This window comes from Chiloscyllium punctatum, chromosome 26 (genome assembly GCF_047496795.1).
Source record: "Chiloscyllium punctatum isolate Juve2018m chromosome 26, sChiPun1.3, whole genome shotgun sequence".
NCBI lineage: Eukaryota > Metazoa > Chordata > Chondrichthyes > Orectolobiformes > Hemiscylliidae > Chiloscyllium > Chiloscyllium punctatum.
The window spans coordinates 71,293,948-71,314,591 of record NC_092764.1 but is presented as its reverse complement, the minus strand read 5'-3'; the positions used below and the strand labels follow the sequence as shown (position 1 = coordinate 71,314,591).

Genomic DNA, 20,644 nt, shown 5'->3' with positions numbered 1-20,644 from the left:
CCATCCTGTGTGTGAAGAAGTTACCCCTTAGGTCCTTTTTAAATCTTTTCCCTCTCACCTTTACCTATGCCCTCTAATTTTGGACTCCACTACCCTCGGAAAAAGACCCTCTCTATATTCCTCACAATTTTGTAAACCTCTATAAAAATCACCCTCAGTTTCCGATGTTCCAGGGAAAAAAGCTCCAGCCCATTCAGCCTCTCCCTCACAGTAAACCTGCCAATCCCCCAACATCCTTGTAAATCTTTTCTGCACCCTCTCAAGTTTAACAACATTCTTCCTTTAGAAGCCATTAAATATTACTGCTCCTTTTTGTGTTGCATCATCCGTTTCCTTACTTCAACCCTCCCTGCCATATCAGATATTCCCCTTCCCTGCCCCTACCAACCCCTAACAGCCACTCCATTCTAGACCTCCCCATTCTCCTAAATGCCTTCAAAAATGTTAAAAACTTAAATTCTAACATCTCCCTGTTCTTAAAAGGTCATCAACCTAAAAAAGGTGAACTGTTTCTCTCCGCAAAAATTGTTTTATTATTTCATGGTATGTGAGCATCGCTGGTAAGACTAGCATTTGTTGACCAGCACTAATTAGCCTTAAATCAAGTGGCTTGGCTGGCTATTTCAGAGGACAATCATTGTGCTGTCGATCTGGAGTTACATCTAAAACATGGGTGAATGGCAGATTTCCTTTTTAAATAAATGTGTCACATTAGCAGTTTCACAATCCTCTGGAACTTTTGCTGAATCTAAGAATTCTTGTAAACTTCCAAAGTGAGCCCACTAGCTGTACAGTTCCTTCCTTTGATATCCTAGGATGCAACCTCTCAGCGACATCAGGGGACTTATCAGTCTTTAGTCCCATTAGTTTCCCCAGTACTTTATCTCTCATCGCATTTATTATATTTTTGTCCCTTCTCGTTTGTCTCTTAATGGCATTCCAAAAATACGAAAATAATACATCGACAATGACGCAAAGTATTTATTCAATTGCATAGCCATTTCCTGGTTCCTCATTATCTTCTCAGGTTCAATCTCTTAGGAGCTTATGTTCACTTTGGCCTCTTGTTCCTGTAAAGAAGCTCTTACTGTCCATTTTTAGATAACTTGTTAGTTTACCCTCAGTTTATTGTCTCGCCTTTTCTGTTTTAGTCATCTTTTGTTGGCTTTTAAAATTTTTCCAACTCTAGTTAACCACTAATTTTTGCCACATTGTATATCGATTTATTTCATTCCTAAACCAAGTATGGTTAACCAAGGAAGTTATCCTCTACCTAAAACCCTTCTTTCTCACAAGATATATTGTTGTGAATGATGAACTATTTTCTTAAACATCTGCCATTGTTCATAAAAGTCTTTAATACTAAACATTTTCAGGTCACTCCAGCCAATCTCCCTTCAATTTTTAGCATAGTAATTTCTGACCAAAGTTTTGCTATCAAATTGAATACAAAATTCTACTGTTTTATGGTCAATGTTACCAGGGGGATCTTTTGCTTTGAACATTTATTAAGCCTGCCTCATTAGCCTGGTACGTGGTTGGATCCACAACAATTTGCTCTAGGAAACTGTCCGAAATACATTATGAACTCTTCCTTGAGACTACTTCTGCCAATTTGATTTTCCCAACCTAAGTGAAGATTAAAACCACCCATGAATAATGAACTGCCTTTTTCACATGCCATCATTATCTCTGGATTTATTCTCTGCCCTACAAAACAGCAATAATGAGGGAGGCATTCGATCATTCCATTGTGCCTTCTTCCCCTTATTTCTTACCTCCACTCATATAGATTCTATATCCTCTGATGCAAGACCATTTCTTGCTATCATACTTATTACATTACATACTAAAAGATACTCCACAATTCTTCCCTTCTCTTCTGACCTTTTGAAAAGTCATATATCTCTGAATTCTGGTTCTCAGCTTTGATTTCCCTGTAACCATGTTGCAGTGATGGCTATACAATCATATCCATTGATCTTTACTTGGACTATTAATTCACTTGTTTTGTTCTGTATACTACAGAATCATTAATTTTACCTTTTTACCATATTTCCCCTCTGTGAACACATTTGTTGCTTTTATTTTTATCATGTACATTCTATCCCATCCCGTCCTAATCTGGATATTGTTACCTAATCCTTATGCCTCGTGAGCATTCATTTCCCCTCTCCTGAAAGAACCCTTCCCCTTCAGTTTAAAGCCTACTGTAAAGTCCTAGGCATTTGAAATGGCAGGATACTTGTCAACGCAGTGTTCAAGTGAAGGCCATCACACCAGAGCTGGTGCTAACACCCGATAAACTGAAACCTATTTCTTCCACACTAATGTTTGAGTCATGCACTTATCTTCTTGACTTTATTTATCCTGTGCCAGTTTTTTCATGGTTCAGGTAGCAATCCAGAGATTACCTTAAAGAATCTGCTCTTTAGTTTAGCTCCTTACTGTTCAACGCCTTTCAGAAGAATCTCATTTCTAGTCCTATCACACAAACATGGATGACGACAACTGGATTCCTCCCCTTCCCACTTCAAGCTCCACCCAAGTCTTGAGATGTCATCTTTAATGGTCATCTTTGAAGGTTCAACAGGTACTGGAACACTTCTTATGGATTGGAGATGGCTACTGTAACGCCACTATTTAAAAAAAGGGGTAGAGAGAGGCAGAGAATTATAGACCAGTTAACCTGACATCAGTAGGAAAAATTCAAGAGTCCATTATGAAAGATTTAATTGCAGAGAACTTGGGGAAGCAATGATAAGATTGGACAGATTCAGCATGGATTTACGAAAGCCAAATCATACTTGACAAATCTATTGGAATTTTGAGATGATGTAACTAGTGGAGTTCAGAGAGGCAAAGCCAGTGGCTGTAGTTTACTTGAACTTTCAAAAGGCTTTCGGTAAGATGCCATAACAGATCAGCATGCAAAATCAAAGTGCCCGGGATGGGAGACAGAGTAATGACATGGCTAAAGAACTGGTTGTCAAGCAGGAAACAAAGTCTAGGAATAAATGGGACTTTTACCAAGTGACAGCCAGTGGGGTACCAGAGGGATCAATGCTAGGACCTCAGCTATTCACAATATATATTTAGATTTAAATGAGGGAGCCAAATGTAATTTTTCCAAATATGTAGACAAAACAAAGCTGGATGGAAAATATTGAGATGCTTCAGTGTGTCTTAGACAACTTGAGTGAGTGGCAGATGAAATATAATTGGATATATGTGAGGTTATCTACTTTGGTAGCAAAAACTGAAAGGCAAATTATCTGAACGGTAACAGATTGGGAAAGGGTGAGGTGAAACAAGATCTGGGTGTCCTTGCACACCAGTAATTGGAAGTAAGCATGCAAGTACAGCAGGTGTGAAGGTAGCAAATTGTATGTTGGTTTCTTAGTAAGAGGATTTGAAGACAGGAACAGGGCTGTCTTGTTGCAATTGTACAGGGCTTTGGTGAAACCATACTAGGAATACTATGTGCATTTTTGGCCTCCTCATCTAAGGTTGGATGTTTTGGCTATGGAGAGTGGACTGAGGATTTACCAGACTGATTCCTCAAAGGCACGAGAGATGCATCAGCTAGGACTACATTTGTTGGAATTTAGAAGAATTACAGGAGGATCTCACTCAATTTTATAGGTTTCAGTCAGGTTGAAACAGGTGAATGCAGAAAGAATGTTCCCAATGACCGGGGTACTGTGTAAGGATATGGAGCAGATCATTTAGGACTCAGATGAGGAGAGGTTTCTTAACCCAGAAAGTGGTGAGCTGATGTCATTCACTGCCACAGAAAATAGTTGAGGCTAAAACATTGAATATTTTCCAAAGAGGAGTTACATATAGTTCCTAGGGCTAAAGAGATCAAAGGGTATGGGAAGAAAGCAGGAACTGAAGTAATTGATCAGCCATGATCATATTGAATAGTGGAGCAAGGTCAAAGGACTGAATGGCCTGCATTGCCTTCAGAACCGAGTTTTCCTCAGTGAAGGCAGTTGCCAAGTATTTACTTTGCTTCTTTGTCATTTCTTTATTTTCTGTTATAAATTCTCCTGTCTCTACCTATATTAGATGCAAATTTGTCTTTGCAAGTTTTTTCTATTTACATAATCATATCACAGCTTTTACATAACCTGTTTGTATGCTTCTTCCAACTTTACATCGACATGTCTATCATTGCCTGGAGAAATATACTCTAATAGGAATAAATATGATCTTCAAGATATGAGGAGGAAAATAACTAGATTCCCCAAAAAAACTTCCACTCTTGATCAATAGTTCATAGTAGCAGTTGTGCTATAGTTCCATGAGACATGAGCAAGCACCATGGGTACTTTCATGATTCAGTCACGTGCGTTATTGCTCACAAATATGTGAATCATCATCTTTATGGTCTCATTTACTTTCCACTTGCCCTGGGAACTGATACTACTACCAAGTGTACAAACACCTTTTAAGTGTACTTGGTCACAAAGAAATTTCTTTATTATTGTTCCTGAAAACTTAGGTCCCTAGTCTGATGACATTTTGAAGAATTTCTGGCACTTGTACTGACACACTTTACACCAGTTACCTGAACAGTATTATACCTCAAAATGAAGTCTTTCAACCTGTCTTCAAAATTGGTCAATGACTACTAGAAGCCCTATGATTACAGCCCTGCACAGTCCATTTGTAGTGATAACCACAGATTGTGTGTTTACTAAAAATAAGGAACTAATTTCTCGAGGATTAAATTATTTCAGGCACATAGCAAACAATGCCCTTCCTGATGGGCCACCAACCTTAACACTCCTTCACTGGCAGGTCTTGTCCAGTCTCTAGTGACTGTATAAGACCACATCGTGGATGGTGACAACCGCAAAATGTTGGTTACAAAGCTTCTTTAAATTAGCTATTGTTTGCAAAAGCAAAATGAAACTAAATCTGATACCAAGTCACACAAGGAGGTATAAGGAAAGCTCAGATTTCAAGGAATTCCTTAAAAAGAAAAAAAAAAGACACATATGTGAAGAGGTTTATAGTGGGAATTTGGGAGCTTAAAGGCCAGGCAGCTGAAGGATAGCTGCCAATATGATGCATATAAAAATTTAGAAATGCACAAGAGATGGGCAGTATGGTGGCTCAGTGGTTAGCATTGCTGCCTCACAGTGACAGAGACCTGGGCTCAATTCTACCCTTGGTCTGTGTGGAGTTTGCACTTTCTCCATGTCTGTGTGGGTTTCCTCCGGGTGATCTGATTCCCCCCACAGTCCAAAGATGTGCAGTTTAGGTGCATTGGCCATGCTAAATTGTCCATAGTGTACAGGGATGAGCAGGCTGGATGGATTAACCAGAGGAAATGCAAGGTCACAGGGATAGAGTGGGGGAAAGGGGAGAAGTGGGTTTGGGGGGCATGCTCTTTGGAGGGTTGGTGACCATTGGCTGAAAGGCCTGCTTTCACACTGCTGGGATTCTCTGATTGTCAGAACAGGACCGGAATAATGCTGTATCCACGATGTAACAAAGGTGTGGATGATGCCCCTATGGAGCTAGGTTAGGTGCACCTCAGACAGCCCACATAGATAACTTTTCTTTCACATCAGTGTTGTAACATCACCGAAAATCACAGCTTCCTACAACTTTACATGGCATATCCTGAGGATATCAGTGCCTCCTGTTCAACGCTGTACTGCTGTGAAACTTATTCACGCCTATATGAGACCATTATTTGGCATGTCCTTCTACCACATACAGAATGACTGAACAGTTATACTGATTATCTCTGTGGATGGAGTGTCAGGCTGTTTTGCCCTAGAAACCGTTAAGCATCTTGAGTGCTGATAGAACTGCACTGATGCAAGTAAATGGAGGGCTTCCATCACATTCCTGATTTGTGTTTTGATAGGGAAAAGAGAATTCAAACACCTATACAGTACTTGTGAAGTGTGCAAGTTGCTGTAGCATAAGAAGCACCATAACTGATGCACAATGAACTCCCTAAAGAATAATGCAATAGTGTCAACGGAGAGGTAAATGTTGACCATGACACAGGATTTCCCCAAAGCAGACAAATGCCTCTTGGTTTAAAATCGCATTGACAGATATCACCTTTTACAGTGTAATATTCCCTCAGTACTGTGTTGGTTAGCCTAGGGTTTTATCCTTAGGTTCTGAATTGGGATTAGATCTGCAAAATCTTCTGATCGAGAGTACGCTTGCAATACAGTTGAAAGCAAGCAGCGTATTAGATTATCTCTTGCTGGAAATGGTCATTTCTGGGTACACTTCAAGCCTAAACACTGTCAAACTCTTGCTGCTAGCAAGCTGAGGAGTTGTGAATGGAACTGACCAGTGTAATCAGTGAACACCCCCACTTCTGACTTTATGACAAAAGGCGAAGGCCAATGAAACAGAAAATGAGATGGTTAAGCCTCGGACAATGCCTGAGGAACTACTGCAGTGATGGCCTCAGGCTAAGATGATCAGCCTCCAACAAGCACAACTTTATCCCAGATATTACTCTAGCAAGTGGAGAGCTTTCCTCAATTCCAGTTAACTTTAAGTTTACCAACACTTCGACATGATACTTGTTCAGTTCTTCCACGGATGTCAACTATAATTACTCTCACCTCATTTCTGGAATCAGCTTTTTGCTCAAGTATGGACCAAAGTTTAATGAGGATAGGAGACAAGTGGTCCTACTGGAACTTAAACTGTGAATCAGACAAGAGATTATGGGTAAGTGTCACTTGATAGTAAAAGCTTTGTTAATAATGCCAAGTAGAATCTGGTGTAATTGGCTGGATTGGACTGGTTCTTTACTTTGGGCGCAAAACAAAACTGGGCAATTTTCCAGATGCCAGTGCTGCACCTGCAATGAAACAGCCATGGGAGAGGCATCTGACCTTTCGATTCAGGAGAGGGGAGAAACTGCAACTGAGGCAAACTTTGTGTGTCATACGATGCTGACCCATTCAAGCCAAAATCCTTTGAAAGATAAGATGGCAGAAATACAGCAATTTTCATCTCAAAATCAGGGACAAATACACGGAAGTCTTGAACAGAAAACACAGGAGTTTCAAAAAGAATTACAGTTCCCTGCAACATTTAAAGCACAACTATTATGGAAGGAAATGTGCCAGACTAGGCGCAGTCGTTCCACTGGTATGCAGAAGAACCTGGTTTTGCCAGAGGCCAGTGTTGGGCACAGACAAAAGGAGACTGTGCATTTTAAAGCCAAACACTGTTCAGTCATTCCGCAGGAGGCATCTTTACCAAAGGCAGTAAACAGAAAAATGTTGTCGTTATCATAATTTAGGAGAAGCCATAAACTCACAGCATTCAAAGTAGCAAACCAAAAAACTGGAAAGTGGATTTTAGAAGAGGAACCTTGTAATTTAACAAGGTTTTGAAAATCAAGCTCAAAATTGTGATGTGTTAGAATTATTTATGAATTCTATTAGAAACAGGAAAGGAGGTCACCCTATTGGGAGTTTTCTAGAGGCTTCCGAATAGTTTGAGATGTAGAGAAAAGGATAGCAAAGATGATTCTTCATAGCAGCAAGAGTGACAGGGTAGTTGTTATGGGCTACTTCAATATTGACTGGGAATACTATAATCCAAGTACTTTAGATGGGTCAGTTTTTGTCTATTGTGTGCAGGAGGGTTTTCTGACACAGTATGCAGACAGGTCAACAAGGGGTGATGCCAAATTGGATTTAATACTGGGTAATGAACCCGGCCAGATGTTAGATTTGGAGGGAGGTGAGCACTTTGGTGATAGTGACCGCAATTCAGTTATGTTTACATTAGCAATGGAAAGGGATAGTTATACACCAGAGGGCAAGAGCCACAGCTGGGGGAAAGGCAATTACCGATGCAATTAGATCAGATTTAGGATGCATAGGATGGGGAAAGAAACTGGAGGGAATGGGCACTGTTGAAATGTTGAGTTTCTTCAAGGAACAGCTACTGTGTCCTTGATCAATAAGTACCTGTCAGGCAGGGAGAAAGTTATCGAGTGCAGGAGCCGTGGTTTATGAAGGAAGTTGAATCTCTTGTCAAGAGGAAGAAGGCGGCTTAGTTAGGATGAGATATGAAGGCAATTGAGAGTTACAAGGTAGCCAGGAAAGACCGAAAGAGAGACCTAAGGTGAGCAAGATGGGGACATTAGAAGTTGTTGGCGGAAAGGATCAGGGAAACCCTAAAGTTTTCTATAGGTATATAAGGGATAAAAGAATAACTAGAGTACGATTAGGACCAATCAAGGACAATAGTGGGAAGTTGTGAGTGGAGTCAGAGGAACATGCTATTAGACTAGATGGGATTGAGGTTCACAAGGTTCTAGATTAGAATGGTGCTGGAAAAGCACAGCAGTTCAGGCAGCATCCGAGGAGCAGAAAAATCGACATTTCGGGCAAAAGCCCTTCATCAGAAATTCTGATCAATTCCTGATGAAGGGCTTTTTCCCAAAGCGCTGATTTTCCTGCTCCTCGGATGCTGCCTGAACTACTGTGCTTTTCCAGCACCACTCTAATCTAGAATCTGGTTTCCAGCATCTGCAGTCCTTGTTTTTACCTTGAGGTTCACATGGAGAAGTGTTAGAAATTCTGGAAAGTGTGAAAATAGATAAATCCCCGGAGCCAGATGGGATTTATCCCAGGATTTTCTGGGAAGCCAGCGAGGAGATTGCTGAGCCTTTGACTTCGATCTTTATGTCGTCATTGTCTACAGGAATACTACCAGAAGACTGGAAGAGAGCAAACGTTGTTCCCTTGTTCAAGAAGAGGAGTAGAGACAACACTGGTAATTATAGACAAGTGAGCCTTACTTTGGTTGTGTAAAGTGTTGGAAGAGGTTATAAGAAATACGATTTAAAATTATCTAGTGAGGAATCCGTTGATTAGGGATAATCAACATGGTTTCATGAAGGGTAGGCTGTGCCTCACAAACTTTATTGAGTTCTTTGAGAAGGTTACCAAACAGGTGCTTGAGGGTAAAGCAGTTGATGTGGTGTATATGGATTTCAGTAAGGCATTTGATAAGGTTCCCAATGGTAGGTTACTGCACAAAATACAAAGGCATGGGATTCAGGGCGTTTTAGCAGTTTATATCAGAAATTGGCGAGCTGAAAAAAGACAGAGGGTGATGGTTGATGGGAAATGTTCATCTTGGAGTTCAGTTGTTAGTGGTGTACCGCAAGGATCTGTTTTGGGTCCACTGCTGTTTGTCATTTTTATAAATGACCTGGATGAGGGTGTAGAAGGATGGGTTAGTAAATTAGTAAGGTCAGTACAGTTGTGGATAGTGCTGAAGGATGTTGCAGGTTACAGAGGGTTATAAATAAGCTGCAGAGTTGGAATGAGAGGTGGCAAATGTAGTTTAATGCAGAAAAGTGTGGGGTGATTCACTTTAGAAGCAGCAGCAGGAACAAAGATTACTGAGCGAATGGTAAGATTCTTGGTAGTGTAGTTGAACAGAGAGATCTCGATGTCCATGTACATTGATCCCTCAAAGTTGCCATTCAAGTTAATATGACTTTTGAAGCGGCATACGATATGTTAGCTTTTACAAGTAGAGGGATTGAGTTTCAGAACCATGAGGTCATGTTGCAGCTGTACAAAACTCTGGTGCGACCGCACTTGGAGAATTGTGCGCCAATCTGGTCACCACTTTATAGGAAGGATGCGGACGATCTGGAAAGGGTTCAGAGGAAATTTACTAGGATGCTGCCAGGTATGGAGGGAAGGTCTTATGAGGAAAGGTTGAGGGACTTGAGGCTGTTTTCATGAGAGAGTAGGTTGAGAGGTGACTTAATTGAGACATATAAGATAATCAGATGGTTAGATCTGGTGGACAGTAAGAGCCTTTTTCCAAGGACGGTGATGGATAGCATGAGGGGGCATAGCTTCAAACTGAGGGGTGATAGATATAGAACAGACGTCAGAGGTAGTTTCTTTACTCAGAGCGTAGTAGAGGCGTGGAACGCACTGCCTGCTACAGTTGTTGACTTGCCAAATTTACAGGCATTTAAATGGTCATTGAATAGGCATATGGACAAGATGGAATAGTGTAGGTTAGATGGGCTTCAGATTGATTTCATAGGGTGGCGCAAAATCTCGAGGCGAAAGGTGTGTACTGCGCTGTAATGTTCTATGTTCTATTATTTCCAACTTTGGTTATATTATAATCTGTATGAACAATAAATCCAATAAATCACATTATTTTGAGTAATTTATAAATGACACCCAATTCTAACAGTAATCATTATGATGATGAAATGCCTAGAGACAAATTGTTTGAGCATTTACATCAGCCACGTCTCATTTGCATGCAACCAATTTTAAATTCTTCAAACATTAGGAAAATTTCAGGTGATGACTACTCGACAGAAAGTACATACAGTTGTTTTTGATGTGGAAAAGCTTTAGCTCTTAATTCTTTCCAGTGTTTAAGATCAATATAGAAAGCTGCAGTAAAACCGCAGCAGCTTGAGTTATCAAGACCAATCTGTTACCACCAACTGTGCTCTTCCAGTCATAAAGAGCTGCGACAGCCCCACTTGATCACCAAAATGGTGCATGGTGCAAGAATATAGATTCAATTGTGGAGCAAAGATAGAGTAGCAATATAAACTGATTTGGTTTCAATCACGTTCTCAAAAATCCTATCCCATCCCTTCAATGACACTGCGAACATTTGAGAAGGATAAATTAAGTGACTCAGCCCTTTGGGCCACATATATAAGCAGATTTAGATTTTTAAATCAATAAACTAGGTGGATAAAAGGGAGTTCAAGCTTTATAAAGACTGAAAGAAATAGGCTTTTAAAACACTATCTTCTCATTACATGCAGGAATAATGTCAGAGGAGATTGCTGCACTGTGAAAGCAATATCTAGTTACAGAGCCTATATACAAAAAGATTTGCCCAATGAAGTTATGACTCAGGGGAAAAGCAGTCATAGCAAATTATTATATGATATGAAAAGAGACTTGATCCCTTATCTGTTTGACAATTTGTTTAATCAACTGAGCTGTTGTTAAACAATTAAGATGCTTTGCATCCAACAGAAAGCAGACAATTAAGAAAATGGCATAAAAGAGATGTATTTAGCTTTACTTGGTTGGAAAGACATTCTGCTACCTTCAATATCTGGTAAAGTGACAGACATGGAGAAGCCACTGCAAATGAGTGCCTGATGATCTGTCAATAATAAATCTAGTAAATTAATCAAACAAGTTAGTGTGTCCAGCTTCTTGAATGTATTAAAAGAACAAGGATGGAGTCACCAACTTAAAAAAAATCAAAGTCTGGTGAGGAATAAAAACTGAAAAATACTCTGCAGGTCTGTCAGCATTGCGATTAAAAAAAAGTTAACATTTTGAGCCTATGACTTTTCATTAGATACTGGAAATATTAGAAATGTAATAGGTTTTGAGCAAATGTCCTCGTGTGATCTAGGAAAAACAGAGAAGGATGCTAGAAACCTAAATAAAAATTGAAATATTGGTAATGTTCAGGACACTGGCAGCACATGTGGAGAGAAAAACAGAGGCAATATTTCAGTTTACTGAGCTTTGTGAATAGGTAAGGAGGTCAGTTTTCTCTCATCCAATGATTTTAGTAATTTTGGATTATACAGGGTTCATGAAGAAAACATGGGTTTTCTCGACAACATGGCTGCCAGCATTTCAATGCAGGTAAAAGATCATTGACCCAAAAAAGTTAACTCTATTCCCCTCTCCTGTCTGACCTGAGAGCCAATTATTTCCAGCATGTTATAGAATCACAGAGGCCCATGTGTGTCCTGGGTCCCCAAACAGTGACCCAGCTAGACCCACTTTCCAACCCTGTCTCAGTGGCCCTCTAACTTCTTCACTTCCAAATATATATCCAGTTCTCTTTTCAAACCTCCTATGGAAACTGCCTCCACCATTCTTCCAGGCAATGCATTCCAACTAAAAATCCAAGTAAAGATGTTTCTTCTCATCTCATTCTGAGCTCTCTTGCTGACAATCTTGAAATTGTGAACCCTATTTACTGGCATACCAACTAGTGGAAAGAGAATATCCTTCTTTACCCTGTCAAAATTGTTCAAAATTTTAAACACCTCAATAAAGGCCACCTTTTAAATTTCTCTGCTCCAAGGAGAATAAAGAGAAAGTGAGGACTGCAGATGTTGGAAATCAGAGTGAAGAGTGTGGTGCTGGAAAAGCACAGCAGGTCAGGCAGCATCGGAGGAGCAGGAGAATCGACATTTCAGGCATAAACCCTTCATCAGGAATGAGGCTTGTGGGCCAGGGGCTGAGACACAAATGGGAGGGGGGGGGAAGGTAGCTGAGAATGCAATAGGTAGATGAAAGTGGGGGAATAGGTGATGGGTCGGAGAGGAGGGTAGAGTGGATAGTTGGGAAAGGTGATGGACAGGTCAAGAGGGCTGTGCCGAGTTGGAGGCTTGGGACTGAGATATTGAGAGGGGAGGGGAATTGAGAAAACTGGTGAAATCCATATTAATCCTGTGTGGTTGCAGGGTCCCAAGGCGGAATATGAGGCATTCTTCCTCCAGGAGTCAGATGGTAAGGGTTTGGTGATGGAGGAGTCCCAGGACCTGCATGCCCTTTGCAGAGCGGGAGGGGGAGTTGAAATGTTCAGACACGGAATGGTGGGGTTGGTGTGAGTGCCCCAGAGATGTTCTCTGAAATGATCCTCAAGTTGGCACCCTGTCTCCCTGATGTAGAGGAGACCACATTGCGGTGCAATGAATACAATAGATGACATTGGTGGAGGCACAGATAAAGTTCTGTCGGATGTGGAAGGATCCCAAAGTTGTACGCCCCTCAAAGTTGTACCATTGAGCCTATATTGTTGCTCCCCGCTTCTTCCACACAATGCATTACACTGAAACATAGAATCCCTACAGTGTGGAACAGGCTAGTCGGCCAATCGAGTCCACACCAACCCTCTGAAAAGCATCCTACTCAGACCTACCCTGTACTCTATTTCTGTAACTCTACATTACCCATTGCTAATCCACCTAGCCTGCACATCTGGACTGTGGTAGGAAACCAAAGCACCTGGAGGAAACCCAAGCAGACATGCAGAGAACTTGCAAACTCCACACATACAGTCACCTGAGGCTGGAGTCGAACCCAGGCCCTTGGTGCTGTCAGCACAATTTGCAACCTTAATTCTCTCAACAATCAAGGATACATCCCATCTGGGCCTGACGACTTCTCTACCTGGAGCGCCATCAGCTTTTTTAACACCTTTTCTTTGTTTTTATTTCAGATGCTACCAATTGCAATATTTTGCTTGAGATTCCAATACTCCATCGCATGGCATGTTTAGACTTTGTACAGCATTAAGTCCAATGTATGAAAACTTACACCTGAAGAAGTGCCTTTACTGGCACACTGAAAGATTTAATAAGTTAAACAAATTATTCAACATGACACACTATTTCTACGATTACTGTTAAATCTGTCTGTGCCTGAATCCACTGTTGCTCATTTCTCACATGAGAACTAAAAGATGATGTCAGCAGCAGACACCAGTTCCAATGACCTGCCCAAAGTGTTTGCTCATGAAGCCAAAATTACGATCAATCAAGACTGATATTTTAACTACTTCATTGTTCATCAACACTATTGAGTCTTTGAAAAGGATATACAGGTAGTGCCTCAGGTCGAATGAGTGACCAGCCTAGTGAAGAGCCTGCACTGAAAGACATCAGTTGATACGTTTCTTCAGATGCCAAAGCTTTTGTGTATTTTCACCATTTTTTTCTATGTAGGCAACAGTTTTAGCACTTTTGCGCATTTAAAAAAAAATTACTCCACACAAATCATCTGATTTATCTCATCCAGGGAGCAAATAACTTTCCTCATTGCACTTGCCATTACAGGAGAGGTAGGTAGTTTTTGTGCATGTTCTAAATGTATTCACTTTTTACACAGGTTGAATATCTAAAAGAAATCTCACAGAGTGAACTAATCACTGAGTACAGTGACTGTTAAGAGGACAAACACGAAGCATGGCAGGACTTTTTTTGCACAAAGCAGTCCACAAAAAACAGAGGAATGAGAGATTAGCCTTAGATGTCTGGACAACTCACTCCTCTTCCCCAAGCTGTGCAATAGAATTTTAATCACACTGGAACTTTGATCATTGGGCCTTTGCTTAACATATTCTCTGAGTGGAGGCACCTGTAAAAGTGCAGCACTCTTTCAGTACTGCACCAGGGCATCAAGTTAAATTACAGCTCCCCCTCCAGCTAGTACTCCAAACATAGTCCTAATGGTGTACACTTTCATCATAAGAAAGCATGTAATCAGGTGGGCATTATATTCCTGACCTATAGTTATTATATCAAAAACCCACTGGCGAATTTGATCCTAACTGGTCCAAATATCCTCAAGAATTCTTCCCTCCTGCTCACCACCTCTCACACTTGTTGCTTTCCTTTCTGATACTTTCACTTGCCATCTCCTTCCTCCAACTCTGCTACATGTCACGACTTCCCACACATTCCCTTCCTCTGCATCCCTCATGCTTGATGCATCCCTTTCACTTGTGAGTGAGAATAGCTACAAGTGGGAGGGAGTGGGCAGGTGATGAGAAGAAACAAAGGTTTTGGTGGGGAGGGGGATGGGAGTGGAGAAACGAGCAGGGAAGTACTGCTATTCAAGTAATGTTTCTTATTTACAAAGTAATGTGAAAATAAAACTTGCCAAAAAAATAGGAAATGCCTCTATAAGCTTAAATGTTTGGTATAGGGTTTCGAACATCGTCTTTTCAGTTAGAGGCAGAATAGCCAAGCAGAAAGTACAAGTTGCAAATACATATGCGTTACATTTTAAGAAAGCATGCTGTACTACACAAAGGGTTAGTAGACATGTCAAATGTTACCACAACATCACAAAACCAGACTGCAACCAAGAAAAAGGAACAGTGAGCATCATTATAGTGCATAGATTGCCAAGTCCTTTAGCCTGAGGATACACCAGAAATAGCCCTTTCTCCTCTCATGATTAATCAGAACTATATCCTTTTTAAAAGGGTGTTTTCTGCATGGCCACAGCGAGAATACCATGCAGAAAGAATGGCAGCAAATCACATTTCCATGGAAACTGCCTGATCTTCTGAAGTGAAATCATCTGTTCTAAATAACCAACCCTCTCTCTCAAGTTCATTAAGTTTAATTTCCAATCTGTGAAGAACTCTGAAGGAGCAAGCAAAGTAGCGTACTGACGTGAGCAAAAAAGTAAAACACTGAACCAAATGGAATACTCCAGAACTTATTGGAATGGTACCTGAAATTGAATAATGCCCAGACACAGAAACCGTACCTGAACTGAGCAAAAATTACATAGAGCAAGTCATAGTGCATGACTTATGGTGTTCTGCCCAATCGATGCTTCACAATTAATTAACACCCTGAAAGAGAGGTGAAGTGGAGGGCATGCTTTGGCCTAAAAAAAGGTCATAAAAGCTTTTTCCAAGAGTGAGAAATTACGATGACAAATCACCAACAGTGCACACATCTATCCATTCTCGATCATGTTGCATGTCTCATTCATTTTGGATTAAAGAGGTCACTTATTTTTGTGCATCATGCTGTTTAAAAACTCTGTTCTACTTGACATTTCAATGACTAAGCTTTCTTTTTCACTGTTTAAAAAGTTTTATCGTTAACATTTACCAATGAGCAGCGAGATCGGTCGGTGTTTAGCACTGCTGTCTCACATCAACAAGGAACCTGGATTTGATTCCAGCCTTGGGCAACTGTTTGTATGGAGTTTGCACATTCTCCCCATGTCTGCGTGGGTTTCCTCCCACAGTCCAAAGATGCACAGGTTAGGTGGCTTGGCCACGCTAAATTGCATGCAATGTCTAGGGAGTTTCAGGTTAGGTAGTTTAGCCACAGTTGCTGCAGAGTTACAGGAATACGGTTGGGGGCTGGGTTTTGGTGGGGTGCCCTTCAGATGGTCAGCACTGACTCGATCGGCCTCATGGCCGATTTCCACACTGTAGGGATTCCATGATTCTAGGTGTCACAGCATTGCCAAGGACAAAAAAAAGGAAAAATGAAGATAATTTAAAAGCGTGAAGATAAAAATGAGAGAGAAGAAAGGAAAATACCATCTGCCAAACCTCTCCAACCCTTGAGACATAGCTGTTACATAGAACACAGAACATTACAGAGAGGTACAGGCCCTTCAGCCCTAGATGTTGCGCTGACCTGTGGAACCAATCTGCAGCCTATCTAACCTACACTATTCCATTTTCATCCATATGTTTACCCATGACCATGTAAATGCCCTAAAAGTTGGCAGGTCTACGACTGTTGCAGGCAGTGCGTTCCATGCCCCTACTACCCTCTGAGTAAAGAAACTACCTTTGACATCTGTCCTATGTCTATCACCCCTCAGTTTAAAGCTACATCCCCTCGTGCTCGCAATCACCATCCAAGGAAAAAGGCCCTCACTGTCCACCCTATCTAACCGTCTGATTATCTTATATGTCTCAATTAAATAATATCTCAACCTTCTTCTCTCCAATGAAAACAGCTTCAAGTCCCTCAGTCTTTCCTCATAAGACTGTCCCTCCATACCAGGCAACATCCTAGTAAATCGCCTCTGAGCCCTTCCCAAAGCTTCCCCATCCTTCCTATAACGTGGTGACCAGAACGGTACGCAATACTCCAAGTGCAGCTGCACCAGAGTTTTGTACAGCTGCAACATGATCTAATGGCTCCGAAAATCAATCCCTCTACCAATAAAAGCTAACATACCGTATGCTTTCTTAACAACCCTAGCAACCTGGGCGGAAATTTTCAGGGATCTATGCACATGGACACTGAGATCTCGCTGCCCATCAACACTGTCAAGAATCTTACCATTTGCCCAGTACCCTTTATTCCTGTTGCTCCTTCCAAAGTGAATCACCTCACACTTTTCCACATTAAACTCCATTTGGTGCCTCTCTTCCCAGCTCTGCAGCTTATCTACGTCCCTCCGTAACCTGCAAAATCCTTCGGCACTGTCCACAACTCCACTGACCTTAGTGTCATCTGCAAATTTACTAACCCATCCTTCTACACCCTCTTCCAGGTCTTTTATAAAAATGACAAACAGCAGTGGACCCAAAACAGATCCTTGCGGCACACCACTAGTAAATAAATTCCAGGATGAACATTGCCCATTAACCACCACCTTCTGCCTTTTATGAGCTAGCCAATTTCTGATCCAGTTACCTGTTGGTGTTGCACAAGATGATCTATTGTCATGTTCAATAAGTGTTAGTTTGGATTAATCAGTAGTCTTTACAGTAAACTTCATCTCCCCCTCTCCCTGCACCCCCAACTTGAGCACCAGTCCAAGACTTTAGATAATTGAGGCTGATGCTCCAATGCAAAATGATAACTGGAGGCAATGTCAACACTGTCACATGAACTAAATCCATCAACACTATTCACAGAGCAAAGGACATCCCTGGTAACCTGTTAAAAACTTATCCCTTGAAAAAAATTATTTGCTGATCATAGGAACTTATCAAGAGCAAAATTGGTTGCTTAGTTGCAATGCTCCAACAGTGATTACACTTCAAAACATTGTCATTTGGCTGTAAGAATCCTTTGGAACATCCCAAAGTCATTAAAGGAGCTATATCAGGTGCACGTTATTTGTTTCTCTTCAATCTATGAACATACCTGTCAGAGAGTGCAAAGAGAGGGCTGCATTAAAGCAAGTGTTTCTCTTGATGAAATCTTAAACACAGATGCTGCTTGCCTCCTGAACTGATTGGAGAAAAATCACATGGCACTCTCAGTTCAAAGAAGGGATAACCCTTCAATGCAAAATAGAAACAAACAAAAACATTTAAAATTCTCAGAAACGTTTCCAGAGAGGAACAAGGTTTTAATACTTCAGGTTCCCAGTAAAGCCCAGTAGTAGTGGAAGTTATCATAGAATCCCTACAGTGTGGAAGCAGGCCACTAGGTCTATTGAATCCACACTGACCCTCTGAACAGCATCCCACCCAGACCCATCGCCCCCTACCCTATCCCTATGACTCTTAATTTCCCATGGCAAATCCTTCTAGCCAGCACATCCCTGGAAACTATGGCCAAACTTGCATCTACAGACTGGGAGGAAACTGGAGCACCTGGAGGAAACCCACACAGACACAGGAAGAACATGTAATCTCCACACAAGCAGAAAGTTTTATTTAAGCTAAGATGTAAATATACTGAAAGTGGTTCAGGAACAGAAAATGTTGGAAAATCTCAGCAAGTCTGGCAGCAGCTGTAAGGAGAGAAAAGAGCTGCCGTTTCGAGTCTAACTGACCCTTTGTCAAAGCTAAAAAAAAGGGAGAAATAGGAAGGTATTTATACTAGGTTGAGAGAAGGTGAGTCATGGCTCCGAGAAGGTGAGTCATGGCTTGAAGCCTGGAATGAGTGAGTTGTCTTACAAGAAAAGACTGAATTGACTGGGTTTGTTTCCATTGGATTTCTTGCTTTCTTGAAAAAAAAACCTGTAGATCTGACTAGAGTTAGTATTTATTGCCCAGCCAATGTGAAAGATTAGTCGATACTGTCCTATCCACAAAACAGGATGGTCCAAACATGATAATTAAAGATCGCATTGGGATTAGAAATAAACTGATAAATTAATGGTAGCAGCCACCAGTAATCCTGTCATATAATGCTTACTTCCCAATAACCCTCTCACAATTGCTTTGTTCAAGTTTCACAAGAACCACTTAGCTCCAAAGTACAGGTGCAAGAAACCATCCTCAGCATCAAAGTAGCATTTAGTATAGACAGCACCTTCCAAACTCACAGCCACTTCCAACTTGAAGGACAAGGGCAGAACAGATATGGGCAGAACCATCAACTGCAAGTTCACCTCCAAGCCAGTCACCCTCCTGTCTTGGGAATATATCACTGTTTCTTCAGTGTTACCAGGTCAAACTCCTGTAATTTCCTCCCAAAGGACATTGTTGGTCTACCAACAGCATATGGACTGCAATGGTTCAAGAAAGTAACTTCCTGAAGAAGGGCTTTTGCCCAAAACGTCAATTCTCCTGCTCCTCGGATGCTGCCTGGCCTGCTGCTCTTTTCCAGCACCACACTTTTCAAACTCAAGAAGGTAACTCACAACCACCTTCTCAACAGCAACTAGGGATGGGCAATAAATATACTGGAGAAGAAGTTCATTAAAACAGAAACCAATGGGCGACAGCGTTTCAAGAGAAAAATGTCCATTGGTTGGAAATATTCGTTCTTGCTGCGCCCATACTTCCAGGGTCACCAATGATTAGAAACTGAACTGGACCATCAAGAGCAGAGCAGTAAATGGCTAGCAGCATGTGACCAGCCCCCAGACACCACTGTATTTGCATCATCTTAAGTCAGGCTAAGTTCAAGTGTGGGACAGGATACACATCATTTTAAGAAATTCAATTTAAAAGAAACTCAACATTACCCAGAACAAATTCAGTCATCTGATCAGGGCTTCTGCTCTTGTAGTCAATATTCATTGCCTCTCGTACTAATACACAACATATTGTGGCAATGCTGCTCCTTTAACAAGCATGTGTTGCCCTTGGTTTCTTTCAAAAAAGTGTTGTAAGAGGCAGAGTTGCCAAAATGGTAAAAACAAGTACTGCAGATGCTGGAAACCAGAGTCTAAATTAGAGAGGTGCTGGAAAAGCACTGCAGGTCAGGCAGCATCCGAGGTGCAGGAAAATTGATGTTTTGGGCAAAAACCCTCCATCAGGAATAGAGCTATACATTTTCCTGCACCTCGGATGCTGCCTGACCTGCTGTGCTTTTCCAGCACCACTCTGATATAGAGTTGCCAAAATGGCTGGGTTAATCTATTTGAAGCAGCTTTTAGGTTTAAAAAAAGCACTTGTACAATGAAGGGAATGGCCAGTTCTCTCAGCTCAACTTTCCTCTGTGAACAGGCTGGGGCTGTTTTCCCTGGAGGTTCGGAGGCTGAGGGGTGACCTTATAGAGGCTTACAAAATTATGAGGGGCATGGATAGGGTAAATAGGCAAAGTCTTTTTCCTGGGTCAGGGAGTCCAGAACTAGAGGGCATAGGTTTAGGGTGAGAGGGAAAAGGTATAAAAGAGATCTACGGGGAACTTTATCACACAGAGATTGGTATGTGTATGGTATGAGCTGCCAGAGGAAGTTGTGGAGGCTGGTACAATTGCAACATTTAAGAGGCATTTGGATGGGCATATGAATAGGAAGGGTATGGAGGGATATGGGCCGGGTGCTGGCAGGTGGGACTAGATTGGGTTGGGATATCTGGTCGGCATGGACGGGTTGGACCGAAGGGTCTGTTTCCATGCAATATTCCAACAGTGGCCTAACCGATGTCCTGTACAGCCGCAACATGACCTCCTAACTCCTGTACTCAATACTCTGACCAATAAAGGAAAGCATACCAAACGCCTTCTTCACTATCCTATCTACTTGCGATTCCACTTTCAAGGAGCTATGAACCTGCAATCAAGGTCTCTTTGTTCAGCAACACTCCCTAGGACCTTACCATTAAGTCTATAAGGTACACTGCAGAAGTTCACCAAGATTCTTTAGACAGTACCTTCTAAACTCATCACCATTACAATTAGAACAAAGGC

At 41.4% G+C, this 20,644-nt stretch overlaps 1 protein-coding gene across 7 annotated transcripts in view; it reads right to left on the bottom strand.

Annotated features, from left to right (window-relative positions):
* fcsk (fucose kinase) overlaps positions 1 to 20,644 on the bottom strand; it is a 391,653-nt gene that overhangs the window by 345,246 nt on the left and 25,763 nt on the right. The gene's annotated exons all lie outside the window — the stretch shown is intronic.